Genomic DNA, 19,038 nt, shown 5'->3' with positions numbered 1-19,038 from the left:
ATGTGAACTTGAAATCAGACCTTCAATTTAGTCTCAAACTTTTAAATTCTACTTTGTCTCTGCCTTGTTGTCTGATGGGGTCCAAGCACCTCCATATCACTGGGAAAGTTTCCATAATCAACTCCACCTGAGTGTCTTCCTCTGCTCCCTCTCCTCCATTCTTGCCTTTCCCACCAGGTGGCTCCATGCCACCTGGCAGGTGTGCCCAAGGCCCCACTTTGCCAAGTGTACTGCAACCCCAACAGGAGGCAGCAGAACCTAGAGTCTCCCCTTACACACACACACACACACACACACACACACACAGTGGTTCTAGCTGGAGTCTGACTGCTGTGTCCCAGGCTTTACTCCAGAGTGAGGGATAGGCTGAGGAGTCAGAGAGCTCAGCCAGGCTTTGAGCCTCTCCAAGGTACCAGGTCCTGTTGCGGGGAAGACTGGATCCAGGGCTCAGGGAGGGCTTGGTTGGGAGACAAGCATGGGACTCATCGACATGTAGATGTCAGCTGAAAGAATGAGATGTGCAATATCACCCAGCGATGTCTTGAAAGGTAAGATTGTTATAGGACAGGGAGAGGGGTAGCCCAAGCCCCGCAAACCTGCCTATTCTACATGGGTTCTGCCATCCGCCGCATTAACACAAAACATATGAGACTTTAATGGGAAGGAACTTTAATAAAACTAGGAAACAATACAGGTAAGGCAAAGAGTTTAGTTTCTAAATGAAGCGCCCAAAGTTACCCGTCCCCTCGTGGGTAAAAGTCCATCCATATGGGATCGGCCCAGAGCAAGGCCCCAAAGCCTGCCACAAGTCTAAAGCATCTTCCAGTGGGGACCCACAGAAAAGAAACAACCAGACAAGCCCAGAAGGAAAAGAGCAAAATCAACATCAAGATAAAAGCTGCCATTGTCACCTCCCCACGGGTCTCACCCACATCTGTGTCACCCAGTCCACGACCAAAAGACAAGCACAGTTTATTCACGTGTCTCTAGGCTCCATGCGCCTCCTCCAGGTCTCCTGGCTCCATCCTGCTTCCTTCCTCAGTCTCTTCTTCTGCTTCTCCTCTTCCTGCTCAGCTCCACCCTCCCTTGGGTGGGGCAGGGAACCTCCCCCTTTCCTGGGGACCACCCTGTTACAAGATGAGAAGGCCCTCCCCAGTGGTGCAGCGGTTAAGCGCTGGGTCGCGAAGCTACCCGCAGCTTCCGCAGTGCTGGTTCTATCCCCGGCCACTGGGTGAGGGTCCCACGTGGCACGCAGGCCTCTCCTGCCGCCCGCTGCTCCCCTCAGCAATATACTTCGTCACTCTGCCTGCTCTGCTCCCCATTCTGGCTCTGGTGAATTCTCTCACCCTCCCGCGCTTCTGACTATACCCAGTGTTTATATAAATAAGTCTTTAAAAAAAAAAAAGAAAGAAAGGTAAGATGAGAAAAGATAGGCTCTGGGGATCACCAATCTTTGGGGAAAAGAGAAGACAGAGTGGCTTGTGGGGGTAAAGAGAGAAGTGCTGTCAAAGGGTGAGGAGCATGAAGGCCAGATGATGTCATAAATTCAAGAATTTTCCTAAAGGTGGGAATGGCTGATGGTATCAAATACAACGGGAAGACACTGAAATAATGATACCAACAAGAATAATAGTAACAAGAAGGAGAAGAGGCAGTAAAAGGGAAAGGGAACTATTCATGTAGGCTCATTTTGTGCCAGACCCTGAATTAGGCAGTTCCCTATACTCAGATGCTAATTCTTTAATCTTTATTCTTTAAATGAAGGGATTCATTTATAAATGAAAGTTGAGATGAAAAATGGATTTGACCAAAAGTTGCTTACTGCAGCATAGGCAAAATGAAATTCCCTGAAGGAGGAGGACCAGCAGCCAGATTGAAATGAGTTGAGTACGGAACGGGAGGTAAGAAGGAGCGAGAACTCTCTTTCAAGACATTAGAATGGGAGGGTAAGAAGAGAGACTTTACAGGGGCTAGAAGAGAAGAGTATTTCAAAAGAAGTTAAGATCTGGTATAGCAAAGCTTGGACGTGTTTATGGGGAAAGGTGGGCATGTGGGAGCCTAACAAACCCTACTTACTGGTGGGAAATGCAAATCAAAGCCATGGGGGGGAGGGGACTGTTCCCAAGCAGAAAACAGAAAAGAAAGAAACATGTCCTCATGCAGAGATCAGAGAAAGACCTGGAGCGGAGACAGAGCTCAGTAAATTTGTGGGCAGTTGAGGGAAATAATGGCTTTTGGTGGAAATTTTCATAATGAAGTAGAATGAAGGCTGGACATAGAGCTGGAGATTATTTAAAATGTGAAAGGCTCGAGTAAGATGAGGAGCTAGAAGAGAAGGGTAGATGTGAACGTGCTCCCTGACAGATGGGAGAGGATATGATTCCCCAAACTGAATGATTGGCAGGGGTCTCTTGGGAGTCCCACTGCTAATGGGACACGTGACTTTCACTGGCTCTAGACTCGTTTTATAACTTCAGCTACCTGGTGCTGGAGCAGAGAGGCAGCTTAGTGTATTGAGTGCGAGTTGGAATGACTTTGGTGGGAGGATTCGGACACATGGTGAAGATGGAAGACAGGCCAGGTGGGATGCCTGCACAGGTAAGACTCAGGTGTGCTCCAGCCCCTGTACAGAGTTCTCCCGACAAGGAGATGAGAAGTTAGACTAGCACTCTCTAGCGCTGGTATTTGGGGTTCATGTGGCTTTTTCAAAGAAGACTAGATTCCGTGTTTTAAATTGTGATCACATGGCCCACTCCTGATGGAACATTCCAGACCATTTTTATAAACTCAGATTCTGTGTCTGTAGTGTTTATGGAGTAGGAGTCTTTGTGGGACATGTCAGAGTCTCTGCATTTCCATAAGCTCCACAGGGAGCCAATACTGAGTCACATTTGAGAACACCTCCTTGTCCAGGTCTGGCTTGTGCTGAAATACTACCTGAATACTCCCTATGAGACTAGTTGTGAACTTCCAGCTAGAAACACCAAGACCCTGCATATCAAAGCAGTGATGGATTTATTGATAAACAAAACTCCTAGGGGAGGATTTAATGTGAATTCTTTTTCTACAACTTTCCTGATGAGGTTTGGGGACAGGCTACCTGATTTCAACCCACTGAGTCCTAAATTTACCCCTTAGTCTTACACGTGGCTATTTGTCAACATGCCCTTGGGTCCAAATGCTATTTAGGGTTTTGTGTGTAGACCACATGTCTTACTCCTATTTCTACCCTGCACGGGGCCTGCCTCTTTGGAAGGAATCCCTAAGAAAAGATCAACAAATGCCTATCTCTCTAAAGTTTACAGAGAACTTGTACACATATTATGTTCCTATCCCACAACTTTGTGACTTGTGTAAGATTATAACTTCCATTCAGAATTATATTACGTCACAGTGACTGGGCAGTGTGTACGTTGTCAAAAGACAGGGTAGTGACAGAGCTAGAGTCTACACTACGCGTCTTACTCTGTTTGAGCTGAGATAACAGCATACCACAGGTGGGCAGCTGGTGAACAAAGGAAATTCAGTGCTCACAGTCCTGGGGCTGGAACTTCAAGGGTGTCAGCCTGGTCACGTGAGTTTCCTTTTGCAGAACTCAGAATTCTGGTTGCTTCCTCACAAGCAGAAGGGGCTAGGGAGCCTGTGGGGTCTCCTTAATAAGGTCACTAATCCCATTCATAAGGAGCCCTGCCTCATGAGCTCATCACCCCAAAGGCCCCATTTGGTACATTGCCAATTACCTTTGAGTAATGCCATTACCTTTGCATTCAACCTATGAATTTGGGGGGAGTGCAAATATTCAGACCATAGCACCCTATTAAAATCTAGCATTCTGATTATAATCAGAACAAGACCTTCTGACTTTCCTTTTTCTGTAGCTGGACTGCATAGCCCTGACGTTCCCTCCAAGTTTCCCGGGCTCCCACTACTCAGCTCCAGCCTCCTTCCCCTGCCTTCACCAAGATGGCTGACAGTTTCTAGCCTGGAGAGCATCCCAAGGAAGCTGATTTTTGGTTTCCACTGGATTTCTGGCGAACATCTTGATGCATCCAGTGTAATGTTTCCCGGCATTATAATCAGGGTCTTTGCTGGGCCCTCACAGCTTCCTCCTCAGCCTCCTGGGCCAAAGGGCCTGTTACTGCTATTCCAGGCAGCTGGAAAGACCAGCAAGAAAATGCTCTTGAAGCACAGCGGCCAAGGCAGAAGCCCCCGATGGAGGTTGAGGAACCCCCACGGAGGTGTCTGTCCTGGTGCTGAACACTTTTTCACCCCAGCAGTTGATTAAAAGGTGTTGGGCTATTTAAATGGTTGCTAACTTCATGACTAAAGTGTCAAACCTAATTTTTTGAAACTTTAGAAAATATATTTGCAAAGCTCTTTAAATGGAAACTTTTTTTTCTGCCAAGTTCCACCATAGCACACATTTTTACAGCCCTTACAATTCCTTGAAAAAACTCAATGTATAATAGAAGTGCTGGCAGATGCTGGACCATAGCAGCGAGTCTAACAGCTCAGCTGTATTTATTTTTCATTACACTTGACTCTAATTGGGGCCGGTTTAACTGTGGCTCATACCAGAAAGAACCTTTTAACTCAAACATCAGCCCAGGGAAATTGGCTTTTTTCCCCATATCCTGGCTCTTAATATTAGCGACTGCCCATATTTCTTCCCCTTCAAACTATCTTTATGTTTACTGAGAGCTAGTTAGATTCATTTTTTTAAGCACAGGATTTGAAATGAAATGGACCTCAAATTTAATCCAGACTCTTCCACTAGGTGACCCGTGAAAAATCATTTTAACTCTATGAATCTCAGTTTCCTCATCTATAACTGGAGACCATATTTTCTATCTTGCAGAAGTTAGATATAAGGCAGGTGACAACTCTAGTCTCGTTGATCTAATTTTGTACATGTTACGTGTTTGTCAATACTATAATTAATAGTGACAATGTTTTCTGCAGAAAACAAGTTTCATGTCTGAAGTCTATGTGGAATTTTCTACTACTATGATGAGTTGCAAATCCACTAACTCATATGTAGAACAATGTGTTGCCAATTCTACACAGATCAGGTCCTTTTTCTTTAAAGATCTAGCATTCTATACTATTCAGCAACCAAAAAAGATAAACTCGTGCCATTTGCAGCAACATGGATGGAGCTAGAAGGAATTATGCTCAGTGAAACAAGTCAGAAGGAAAAAGGAAAATATCGGATGGTTTCACTTATAAGAGGAATATAAGGGAAGCAGATAAGACATCAGGGGCAAAAATAATAACAGTACAAAACACAACAAAAACAAACAGATGATTATAAACTGGAGACATCCTGCAGGGAGGAGGAGGGACATGGGTCAGAGGTGGGAAAGAGGAGCAGAGGGCACTGTGGTGATGGTGCACGGGTGCATTGGTGGTGGAGATTCTATGGGGACTACACCTGAAAAAAGAAAGCAAACATTGTTTAAAAATGAACAATGATGTAAAATAGATATAAATAAATTAATTAAATGAAAAAGATCTAGCATTCGGGGGCAAGATGTGAACTTGGGGTCTAGGTTGCCCAGCTCTTCCCGGCTGCTCTGGATGTTCGTAGGTGTGGGAATTCTTCAAATGACTCTCAAGTGGCCTCCTTAGGGATGTTGACAGGTCCAATCAAAGTCTCTCCTCCTAGGTCCTCAGATGAAAGGCAGTGGCAGAGGTGTCTGAGAAATAAGAAAGGCGTCCCGCACAGTCCGAGGAAATGCCCTTGGAACAGAGCAACACCCCTCCCAGGCTCTGGAGTGCTCTGAGATGCATCTCCCCAAAGGAAGCAAATGTGGACAAGAGGAGTTGACTTGGCAAAGTGGGGCCTTGGGCACACCTGCCAGGTGGCTGGAGTCACCTGGTGGGAAAAGGAAGAACCAAGGCGAGGGCACAGGAGGTGCCCGGGCCGAGTCCAAGTTCACTTCACCTTGCAGATTTCCTATTGCTTAAGCGTTCAGATTGATTCAGAATATTTACTATTAAAATTAACACCAGTGTCCAGGCAAGAAAGGACACTATTTCCAAATAAACCACCTCATCCCACCTTTGTACTGCAGACACGTCACAATATATAAACACTCTATCAGAGACAGTCACGCGTAAGGACAATACCATCAACTGCATGGGCTATACATGGTGGAAATATGTCACTAGAGAGCTGAGAGGTAATTTCGCTGAGCTCTAGAACCAGAGCCAGAAACATGCAGAAGCAGCCAACAATTACCCATGTTCAAGGCTAATGTGGAAGACCAGACCAAGCATGAGCACCATGTGACTGGGCGTGCACAGTGCTGTCCATGCCTACAGATGCCATTCACAGCATAGCAAAGTAGACAGTTCTTGGGCCTCCCTCGTGGTGCGAGAGGTTAAGTACCGCACTGTGAAGCTGTCCGCAGCCTCTGCAGCACAAGTTCAATCCCTGGCCTGCCAGGGAGCAACCCACATGGCCCGGCAGACCTCTCCTGTCTTCCTGCTGCTCCCCTCAGCAGTGGATTTCAGTATATCTGTCTGTTCTGCTCCCTACTCTGTCTCTAGTGAGTCCTCACATCCCCCACACACCTCTGGTCTGCACCCCAGGTCTGGTATGTACAAATAAATAAATCTTTAAAAAAAATAGACAGCTCTCACTTCCATTACCCCACACAGAATGCGTAAAGAATGATCCTTTATGCAAACAGGAAAAAATAGACATGAATCCCCTGCCTGGAAAGGAGAGCTGTAAACCATAGATCTGTGTTTAGCCAGGTACCTTAGAGTCGGCCCAGGCCCCTCCTCTGCCCTCGCTTCATGCTTCCCATCCCCACCAGGTGACTCCATGTAAAATTCTTCCCAAAAAGTATAAAGTGAGGGAGATGTGCCAATTCTGAGATGTTCACAAGAAAAGAAAAATACAAGTTATTCTTGCATCATGGACTTAGGAGCAAAAAGTCTTCATAAAATTTCAACAAGTCACACCCCTTAACTTATAAAAGCTGATAGTGCATCATAACGAAGTGGGAGTTATGCTGGGAATACAAAACTGGTTCAACATTTGAAAACCCATCAACATAACTAACCTTACAAAACAATTAGATAAGACAAACCATGCTATTGTCTCAAACTGTGCCAAAGAAAATCATGTGATAAACTTCAAGATCCGTTCATGACAAAAGGAACGGGAAAGCATCACTAACCACTTAATGAAATTAGCTTATTTTGTCCAATGACTGGACAAGTATGTTCTGAGAAAATAAGATTATATGCTAATCTCACTAGTAAATACGGATGTAAAAATCCAAATACTAACTAACTGGATTCAGCAATATAGTTCTTAAAAAATAACAATACAACAGATTAAATTAGGTTTTTCTTGGGGCTTTAAAAAAAATTAATATCAGAAAATCTATCAATGAAATTTATCTCATACTAGGTTCAAGCATATATGATCACCTCATTCTAGCTGCAGAGAAATAAAATATGGCAAAACTCCATAATGAGTGATGTGTACAGAACCACAGCTCTCTGTTCAAATAAGCATTGAAGTGGAACTTCTCTATGAAAAAAACCAGAGCAGTGTCTTATTGAATGATGAAACTTTGATTTTACATTTCTAGTAAAATCAAGAACATTCAAGAATGTTGGCTACCGCTGCCCTCATTCTATGGCGGTCCTCACCAATGGAAAGAAAGAGACAAAGGAAGAAAAAAAGAAAAAGTAAATATGGTGGGGAAGGAGAGTCAAATTTTATTTATTTGTAGACAATCCAGTAATCTACCTAGATAATCTAAAATAATCAATGAAGTCATCAAACTAATAAGATATTTCCCCAATATTATTGAATATAAAATTGAAACATAAAATAAATCCCAGTAGCCATTTGATTATTTTGATAGGCCAAAAAAAAAAAAAATACAACTTCCCCCTCCTTACAGGAAAAGACCAAGTAAAAGTAAAAACTCATCTTTTGCATGCCTGGAAAGACACAAAAATGACAATGATCTCTGGTTTATTCTATATATTTAGTGTAATTTCAAACACAATTTTGTCAGATATTTTTATGGAACTTGGCAGCATCTTATGTTAAGTGGTGTCTAAAAATAACTAAGCCAAACTGTACCCCGAGACACTCAGCAGGCTGCAACACCCTCACAAGGGTCCTACCCGGTATTTCAAGCTTTCAAGGACAACAGAGTAACAGGTGTTGGACGTCACGTGAATTCTGGCTGCAGAGAGCTCTCGATTTCAACATCAGATCGCTGCTTTGCTCCCAGGGACATACTTGCAAAGTTAGATGTATACTGCTTGCAATAATAAAAAGCAAGTACCTGTCAAAACCAAATATGGAACAGGAAATGGCAGTGGTGATGCCAAGACCCATTCCGGAGTTTGAGAAGTTAGTTCATGCTGTCTATTGGAATGGGACATACTTTCCATTAATAAGTAATTTTCTATTTTCTTACTTAATATTTCATGTAAATAGCTTTATTTTATTCCGGGGCCTCCCTGGTGTGCAAGGGGTTAAGCACATCACTGTGAAGCTGTTCATAGCCTCTGTAGCACGAGTTCGATCCCCGGCCAGCCAGGGAGCTACCCACATGGCGCAGCAGACCTCTCCTATCTTCCCGCTGCTCCCCTCAGCAGGGTATTTCAGTCAGTCTGCCTGTTCTGTTCCCCACTCTGTCTCTAATGGATCCACTCACCCCCTATTCCCCATTTCTTGTATGCATAAATAAATAAATCTTTAAAAAATAAATATTTTATTTAAGGTAAAATAAAAATACTGTTTTTCAATTTATGTGCACTATATTTTCAGATGATTTCTAAGTGGTGAAAACATAAAAACTCATTAAGCTGTTTAGAACTTACCTTGGAATAGACACAATTGGCTATAGAGAAACAAGAAAAATAAGTGAGAGACTGTATGGGTCCTGATTCAAATAATGTTGGAAACCTCTGGTCAAGATATCAAGAAAATGGAGACAAGGGGCCTCCCTGGTGGCGCAGGTGGTTGAGCACTGCACTATGAAGCTGTCCGTAGCCTCTGCAGCGTGGTTCGATTCCAGCCAGCCAGCGAGAATCCCACATGGCACAGCAGACCTCTCCTGCCTCGCCCGCTGCTCCCCTCAGCAGTGTCTTTGGTCCATCTGCCTGTTCTGCTCCCCACTCTGTCTCCAGTGAATCCTCTCACCCTCCCACGCATCTGGCCTGCATCACGGTTCTTGTATAAAAATAAATAAAATCTTCAAAAAAAAAAAAAGAAAAGAAAAGAAATTGGAGACAAGAGGAAGATTTGCCTGATGTGATGTCAAGACTTAGAACAATGCAATAGAATGTAAGTAGGACAGCACAGTTAGTTAGACTCATAGACCAATGTATGGGGATTTGGGAGACAATAGCTGTGACATTATAAGTTAGTCGTAAAAAGGCAGATGACAGATCTTCCAATATATGGTGTTAGGATTGTTTAGTTTCTCTTGTAGGGAAAACACAGATTCCTCTATCAAACCCAATCCCCAAATTAATTCTAGATAATTTCATCTCCATTTGGATGATTCATAGACATCTCAAATTTCACTGCACCAAAACTTCTAAACTATGCACAGCTTCCAAACTCAGGTGATGGCAACTCTGTGCATCTAGTTCTATTGCACAGTCTAAAATCCTTGGAATTATCCTTGACTCCTTCTCTTAATTTATACATTCAATTCATCAGAAAATTCCATTGGCTCCATTTTAAGAATATATCCAAAATCCAGCTGCTAACCCCTGCTGTCGATCACACATTTAAATTAACAATAAGTGGGACTCCCTGGTGGTGCAAGGGGTTAAGTCTCAGCACTATGAAGCTATCTGCAACCGCTTCAGCACGAGTCCCATATCCTATCAGAGAGCTGACCCACATGGTGCAGCAGACCTCTCCTGTCTTGCCTGCTGCTCCCCTCAGCAATGTATTTCACTAGATCCGCCTGTTCTGGTCCCCACTCTGTCTCTGGTGAATCCTCTCACCTCCACCCTCCTCCACTCCCACCCCACACCTCTGGCCTACACTCCAGTTCTTGTATGCATGAATAAAAATAAATCTTAAAAAAAATTAACTATAAGAAAAGAAAGAAATTACTGGCTCTTGCCATTCTTGATTGTAGAACTCAAAAGTTTACAGAGCATTGCTGTGGACCAGACATCTACCTGCCCCTCCTCATGCCCCCACCCCACTCAAGCACAGGACATTTTATCCATGTAAATGATGGTCTCCAGGGGACTCGCTTGACCAACACCATCCAGTCAAGGTATTATGCTAGTCCTGTTTGTGTAAAGTTTCAAGTTCTGTGAAATTATTCATATATAAAGCCATCGCTGCTCTCCAAATGGGAGATCCTAAAACTCAGCATCTAGGAATAAGTTGAAAAAGATATAAAGTGTTTCTAGGAGACAACTGGTTCAGTAAGTCGTGTGTTCCTATTTCCTTGCATTTATGTTGTGTGTGGTCTTCATTCCCTACTTGTGAGTCCTGATTTCAGGCCTTTTCTTTGTGCATTTCAGTATTTTCTCAGCACCTGGAATGCCTTGCATGTCATAGGCTCCATAAAACTTTCATGAATGAGGGACGGATTGGAGGCAATGAAACAATCATGAGATTTGCAACTAAAAGGCTTAAAATTAAGCCCTAGACTCTGCTATGACTTCAGATGAGCCACTGTACAAGCTCAGTCCTTCTTTAAGTTAGAAGCTGAGGTCAGGAGGCAAATGCTGAGACTTGACTTGGAATTGCAAGGCCAGAGCAGTGAGATTGAGAAAAAATGAAAATGTAGAATAATCTGATGAGCTTCTTTACACCCTGCTGGCCAGACCCCACTGCCTGTGGTTGGTGAACACAGCACTTGTGCAGAGCCTGTGTTCTGCCGCCATGAGGGTTTCTCTAGAAGAACTGTGATCCGAGTTTAATTTTCCTCCCTAAATCCATATGTTGAAGTGCTGATCCGAGCAACTAGGTCCCAAATGGAACTCAGCATTTGGAAACTGGATCTTTCAAGAGGTAATTTAGTTCAAATGAGACCATCATGGTGGACCATGGTCCCGCCCTGATGGGTGTCCTTATAAGAAGAGGACGCTTGGATGCAAAAAGAGACAGCAGGGGTGTGCCTGCGCAGAGGGAAGAAAGACCACACATAAGGAACTTGCCTCCAGAGTATGAAAAATTAAACTTCTGTTGTTTAAGCCCCCCAGCCTGGGAGTTTCCGTAGCCCTTGCAGACTATGATGGTGTGCTAGAAAATCTGCAGCCCCCAGGGTGTCCACAAGTGAAGCAAGAATGGAAATGTCACCTGCCTGTTTCCTCCTGTCTCCAGTATCCCTGGGCACTGGAGCCTAATGTCCCTACACTCGGGCGTGGCATCATCTAGCGTCTAAGTGATGGCTGGACAGTCACATCACAGCCTGGAAAGGGAAGGTGGGGAGAGGAGGGAGAAGGAAGGATAGAAGGGAGGGGAGATCCGGAGGGAGGAAAGATGAGAGGAAGGAAGAGCGGAAAGAAAAACAGGTTGGCATGAGTCTGAATAACAAAGGGAAAAAAGAGTTGCCACTTAGAGTAAATTTGGTAACCCCCGCATGAGAACATTATCTAAATAGGTTAAGTTTGATTTTTGTTTCCACTTAATATATTGGAAACCTTAGCACAATAAAGAACAAATGGCATAAAAATTGGAAATTAAAAAACTGGCCTAATCATAGGTATTTTGATTGCAGATGGAAAACTCTAAGAATGTATAGTTGAATTAGAAGACCTAATATAGCAGTTTAGCAAGGAAATAAAATCTTACCTGATAGTTGATTTAATTTCTATATGCTAGCAAGAAAGTCTAGAAAATGCAATTTTAAAAATATATTTTTTTAAAAAGCAACCAACAACTTTAGTGTCCTAGGAATCGGTTTAAGATACGTGAATGCTTTAAGTGGATAAGAGTATAAACATGTATTGGGAGAGGCTATGGAAGACTTAATTAAACTGACAGATATGCCATAGCAATAGATGGGAAACTCTAATCTCATAAAGATATCAAACAAGAGGGTCATTGCAATTCTAATCAAACCCCAACAAAATTTTTTAAGAAGTTAACTGACTCAAAAAATTAAAATGCAAATGCAAAGGGCAAAGAATACCCAAGACACATCTGAAGTAGAAAATCAAAGAAAGAAGTCTCATCCTACCAAATGTCAAGACTAAAAGTATTATAATTTGGACAATAATTTTTTGCTCAGACTGACAAATAAAGGACAGAAATAAAGCAAAGAACCCAGTAATAGATCCTTATCCTAACAAGAGTCTATATAAGAGAACGGAGTAGTCATTTAATGAACACTCCACTGGTTAATTATACAAGAGAAAAAATAAATAAAAAGAATTGGGATCTTTATCTCACACTATATACAAATATCAGCTCCATGTATATTAAAGACCATTTTTGTAAGACAAAACTAGAAAACACAGGCTGAGAAATATATTGTTATGGTAACCTCAGCATTATACATGAATCTAATAACCTAAGACATTGAAGGAGATTATACTGACTTGCATGCCACATACACAATGTAAAATGGACAAAGCTTAATTTCTTTAAAAATGTATTAAATATCACACATGCACACACAGGCCCACACACACCAAAACAATATAAAGTGAACACCTGAGTCCCCCAAGTTCCAGGTTATTAGATTCATAAGACACTGAGAGTTGGGTATGTCCCTATCCCAACTCTTGCTGATATTCAACATTCTAGCTATATTTTTATTAACCTAAAGCTCTCTTAATTCTGTAGTGACCAAATAAAGCTGCCGAAGTTTCTGCTTTCACAATACACACTCTTCTTTGAGTAGGGCCCCCCCCTTCTCATGGAAGAAGGATGTGGGCACCAACCACACTCCCACAGGCTCAGCACTTCCTTCCCTCTAGGGTCAGCTATCATGAGGGTGACCGTAAATCCTGTTTGCCAAGAACTGCCATAGTATATGCCCATTGTCCCAGGTTAACCATTAATAGTGTCCTCTTTCACTGTTGAAAAAATCCTGGTCACCCCAATTTTCAGTGGTCACTTCAACCTTGTGGCCCTGGACTCCATTTTTTCAGAAACCATCAACAATTGCTGGTCAAAGATTTGTCATCTTCGGGCCTCCCTGATGGTGCAAGGGGTTAAGTCTCAGCACTACGAAGCTATCTCTAGCCATTGCAGCACGAGTTCGATCCGGACCAGGGAGCTAACCAACAGGGCACAGCAGACCTCTCCTGTCTTGCCCACTGCTCCTCTCAGCAGTGTATTTCACTAAAGCCACCTATTCTGCTCCCCATTCTGTCTCTGATGAATCCTCTCACCCCCCCACTCCACACTTCTGACTTATAGCCCAGCCCTTGTATGCATAAATAAGTAAAATAAATCTTTAAAAAATATGTCTGTCATTTCACAAAAGAACAAACTCCCTTTTGTTAAAATAGTCACACTTTGCCTCTCTGTCCCCATGTCTTTTGGTTTTCCTCCTTGACAGTGGACTCTCCTATTCTTGGGACTTCTAACATGTCCCTGGATATTCTGTAGTTTGCTCTTCCTGGTATACCAGAACTTCACAGTGCAATGTTGTACTGCAAAGTGTAAAGGACATATACTGAAGGAGACAGGGTCCTTTTATGCAGGGACCCCCTTTGTAGACTGCCAACAAGATTTTTGGTTTCTTCTTCCAAACCACAAATGTATTCTCTGCACATCAGGCCACTAAAATCAATAGCTTCTATGGTAGATGCACCATGCTTCACAATGAACTCTTCCATGGAGGGGAAGACAACCAGCCAGCCATGTAAGAGCTAGCCAGGACAAACCAATCAGGACCCAACTGCATCCTCGTACTCAGTTCTTTTTATCAGCCTTCTAGTCCTTAGCTCCCTCCCTTCCACTATGAAAAGTTCACTATAATTTCACTCAACCATAGAAACCTTTCTGCACAAGATAATTAAGAGGTGATTAGTTCATAGATAACAAACTGCCCACTCTTTGCTCTTTTGACTTGACTTACTGTGCAGCAAAGAAGCATAACTGCCAATAACTTCCTATCAAATAAGACCTACTTGGTTTTATATGTTGCCCTGGACTAAATGTCTGTGACCTTCCCCGAAATTCATCTGTTGGAATTCTGAACCCATCTGTGATGACACTAGGAGGTGGGTCTTTGGGAGATTTCTAGGTCATGAGGGTGGTGCCATCATGGCAGTTAAGATTAGCGCCCTTCTAAGAGAAGCACCAGAGAGCAACCTTGCTCCTTCCACCCTATGGGGACTCTCCAACAACATGGCAGTCTGTATAATGGGATGTGAGTCCTCACCAGACACAGAATCTACTGGCTTCTTGATCTTGGGCTTTCCAACCTCCAGACTGTGAGAAACAAATTTCTGTGGACTAGTTTATGGTATTTTGTTATTGCATAAACTAGGAATTCTATGCAACTGAGAAATTCTATTATTTGTCTTGTCTGGAGTGACATGGGATATTTTTGCTTCTGTTTTTTTGTTGTTGCTTTAAGTTTTGGCTTTTTTTCCCCCTTGGCCTATATATCAATCAGTTTTTCTAGACAAAATTGTATCATAGTCCACTATAACATTTTTTCAATTCATGTCTGGATTTCATTATACCACAATAAAGAATATTACATATTTTTTATCAAAAAAAAATGTCGAGGACTTCATTAATTACTCCAAGGCACTTTAAAGTTTAAATCAATCTCCTTTAAACAGCTGTTCTGCCATTTTCCTTTTCTTACTTCTCTTTCATGTTTCCACTGGACAGTCTCTGCCCGTTACTGGTTTGTCAACAGCTTAATACATGATCCAAACAGTATCTAATATCACTTTCATCAACTTCATGAAATTTATATTTTTTATAAAGTAATTTTAGCTTGCAATTGATTTGGAGGTGATGGTTGGCAATTTTTAACAAATTTTTAATAGCTTAAAAAAAACTAGTAGTACTAAAGCAACTGCTAGAAGTTGCTATTTAGTTGGGAACTAACTTCAGAGACTAATTTTATAAATGACCATGACTGTTTGAAAGGCAGCTGCTTCCCTTTACAACCTCATAGCTGTGAGACTCAGATAATGTATTCTGACCTGACAGTGAGCAACTCATAATTCATAGCGACAGTATAGATGTGAACTCTATTTAGTTATATGCATATGCATTTATTAATGGAATTATCTCAGACTGCATATTTCTGATACTAAATTGCTGTCATTAGATATTTTCTAGAGCTTGTGTCCTCGACACTGTGGACACATTTTCAATACTGTATATGTGAATGAATTTTCCAGAACCAAACTTTTCTCAACAGCTAGTCCATGATGGTATTTCAACCATTTTCTTGGGAACTGCCACCCAAAGACATAAATCCAGGGAGAAAACTATAAAGTAGGCACAGTGACACTGTATGTCTTGAAGTTATCTCAAGAATTTCTAAGTTTCCTAAACCCTTACCTTCCTTTTTTTGGACAATAAATTTCTATGATCTCATTTTTAAAATTGTAGAATCTGCTCTTTTGCTCCAAATCAAATAAAGTTCTCTATCTGAGTGATTAGAAATGTAAACTCAGGTACCAAGTGACTTTGAGTAAGTCATGTAATATCCCCATGCTGCAGTTTCCTCATTCCCAAAGCAAAAATAATAAAAGTACCCACTTCATATCATTGCTGTGGGAATTAATGAGTTGATATTTAGAAAGCCCTGCAATAGTGCTGATACATAGTAAATATTATGCCTATATCAGCTATTATTTAGGGCATGTAATATCTATAATAAGTCCATTGTATCTTTTATTAACCATTTTGGTTGAAGTTAAAAGACCAGGTAGTAACCTGAAAGTGGTTGATTCTTAACAGGATTTTTACATTTTTCAGTAGGGTGTTGAGAGATGGCTGGGGTCACAGAGCAGTAGGGCAAGTCAAGGTTCATCGTGGGTCACCATGTAGCCCTGAGCGACTTCCTTGCTTTCCCGTGGTCTTCTCCCTTAGCACAAGGAGTGAGTGAATTACTGGATTACAACTCTCCTTCTTCCTCTGACACCTTAGAGCTTAATCTTCCTCTGAAATAGGCAAGACTGAAGGCATGAAATCAAAGGTAATGCTAAGAAGTATGAAATCAAAGCATCATGCGCAGGAGTCACAATATCCTCCCTGCCCAGTGAGGGATGGCTGGAAATCCTGGAAAGATCATCAATGTCTGACCATTTGTTTGTGCTTAGAGGTGTGAGCCTTGGGAAAGCTGAACTTCTTCCTGGCAAAACAAATACCCCTATAGGGGAGTATTTTTGGAAAATTGGAATTGAGAAGGAACTTAGGGACAAACAAGGGAAGAAGAAGACAATTGTTATCTAGACATAATAGATACTTGCAATTCTGGAACAGTCATACAAGGCGGAATTTATTTTCATTACTTATCAGATATGGAATTTAAGACTCCGAGAGGGAAAGTATTTTGCACGCACACACAGCAAGTAAATGGCAGTGCCAGGAATGTGCTGTCATCTTCCACACTTCTGCTCTATTCACTCCAACATGTTGCTAAGACTCCACCTTACCCACTCCCTCGGCCAATGAGCATTAAGACCCAGTGGGATGTGACTACCAATCCCTCCAGCTGGTAGGTGGCAGAATGAGTTTGTGGCCCAAGCCCGCTATCTGAATGCCAAGGACAAGCCTCCAGATGCTTGCATATTTCAACTTCACTCTATGTTCCAAAGTCTGTCTTCCAATTAGAAGAAAAGTCTAAATTAAATTATAGAATTATTCTTACATTGATCTCACGCTCACTCCAATTCTTAAAGTTTTGAATTCATTTAATTTGGATGATTTAGAAAAACAATAGAGTATACCAGAAAGAACACAGAATTTGGCTTCCTATCCTGGCCTCCATCACTTACCCTGACCAAAAGTAAGCACATCTCTGAGTCTGTTTCCTCATATGCAATGGACCAATAATGATGTATAGTTCAGAGAACACTGGCTGGATTAAAGGACAAAATGCATGCAAGTGGCCCTAATACAGTCCTTGGTCAATTCTTAACAAATGCAATTGCCTCTTTTGCACCGGATTCCGGCATGTCATCGTTCTGACTTAAATGTAAGACCGGAAACCACACAACCATGAGAAGAAAAAGCTCCTTGACATTAGTTTTAGCAATGACCTGTTGGATATGACACCAAAGCACAAAGCACCAAAAGCAAAAATAAACATATAGACTTAGTTACACCAAACTAAAAAGCCATTGCACAGCAAAAAAAAAAAAAATCAACAAAATGAAAAGGCCACCTATGGGATGAAAGAAAATATTTGCAAGCCACACACCATATGAAGGGTTAACATCCAAGATATATAAGAAACTCAGACAATTAAATGCCAAAAAAATCACAAAACCCCTAATCCAATTAAAAAATGAGCAGACTTTTTTTTTTTTTTAAGATTTATTTATTTATTTATACAAGAACCGAGGTACAGGCCAAAGGTGTGGGAGGGTGAGAGGATTCACCAGAGACAGAGCAGGGAACAGAACGTGCAGACTGACAAAATACTCTGCTGAGGGGAGCAGCGGGCGAGGCAGGAGAGGTCTGCCACACCACATGGGACCCTCGCTGGCTGGCCGAGATCGAACAGGCGCTGCAGAGGCTGCGGACAGCTTCATAGCAGGGCGCTCAACAGCCTGCACCACCAGGGAGGCCCAGGCTTTTTTTTTAAGACTAGCCAAAAGATAAAGGAAAAGATGCTCAAAATCATTAATCATTAGAGAAATGCAAATCAAAAGTACAGACTTGTTAGAATGGCTATTATCAAAAAGATGAGCAATAACAAGTCTTGTTGAAGATGTGGTGAGAAGGCGCTTACTGTGACATACTAGACAAAGGAGGAAAACATGCATAAGACACTTCTAAAAAGCAAAGTCAAAAATACAACTACATGGTAGAAAAATAAGCAAAGACACAAACAGGCAAATCAGAGAAAAATATGTGGTTGACAAAAATATGAAGATGTATTCAGTTTTATTCTTAACTAGGGAAATGCACATCAAGACCACAATGCTATCTCCCTCTCTGCCTTTCTGAGTGAAAAAACTGAGAAGTTAGACCAGATAAAGGGGTGGAGAGCAGAAGGAATGGTGGGCTCCCTCTGCCATTGCCAGGGATGATCCATGCATCTCATAAAGTTGTAAAGGTAAACTGTCACACAGCTTTATGGCTGTGCAATGACACTCTTATGCCAAGTGAAAAATTTTACACATGTACACAAGAGATCATCAAGTCCTATACGAACATAAAGGGGTATTCATAGACACACCATGTATTATGGCAAAAAAAAAGTAGGAACAAGCTACATCAGTGAGGGTCCCCTCAAGAGACAGAGGCTGCAGGTAATTTGGGCAGGGAATGCTAAACATTAATAACATAGTAACTGTGAATGGGAGCTGGAGGGAGCAGAGAATTGGCTTTTAAGGAGCAAAGTAGCAGGTGGAAGGTGCCGCCACTACCCTAGAACTGAATTAGAGAAAGGAAAAATCTCAAAGGCTGAGGCACAGACTGAGGCACAAATCGTCCAGGGCTGAGGCACAGACTTCACGGGAGAGGCCACACTCAGTCTGGCTCCCTGGGTGGTGGAGAAGTTCCCTAAGAGCGTGCTATGCTGGTGGACTCATTGGAACTTGCTCTTAGGCCACTTCTAGGGTATCCCAGAAGCCTCCTATATAAAGGTCTGACATGCCACTGACCTCTGGGTGCTGCCACTGAACTCGGGGTGCTGCCGCCTCCCCTGGACCGCAGAAGCCTGGCGCTGGAGGAGTCATCATGTGGCAAAAGCCTTCCTAGAGGCTTCTGCAGGGGAACTTCAGGGAACTTCAGGGAACTGCATGGGAAGCCTGGTGTCCAGTCATGGCAATTACTGACAAAGAGAAAGTGTTCCCAGGGCCTGTCTCCATGGTCACAGAGCGGACAACTGCAGGTGATTCTGGAGGTGAGAAGCAACA

Source organism: Talpa europaea (genome assembly GCF_964194135.1).
Source record: "Talpa europaea genome assembly, chromosome: 6".
In the NCBI taxonomy this organism is placed as follows: Eukaryota; Metazoa; Chordata; class Mammalia; order Eulipotyphla; family Talpidae; genus Talpa; species Talpa europaea.
This window is presented reverse-complemented; position numbering follows the sequence as displayed.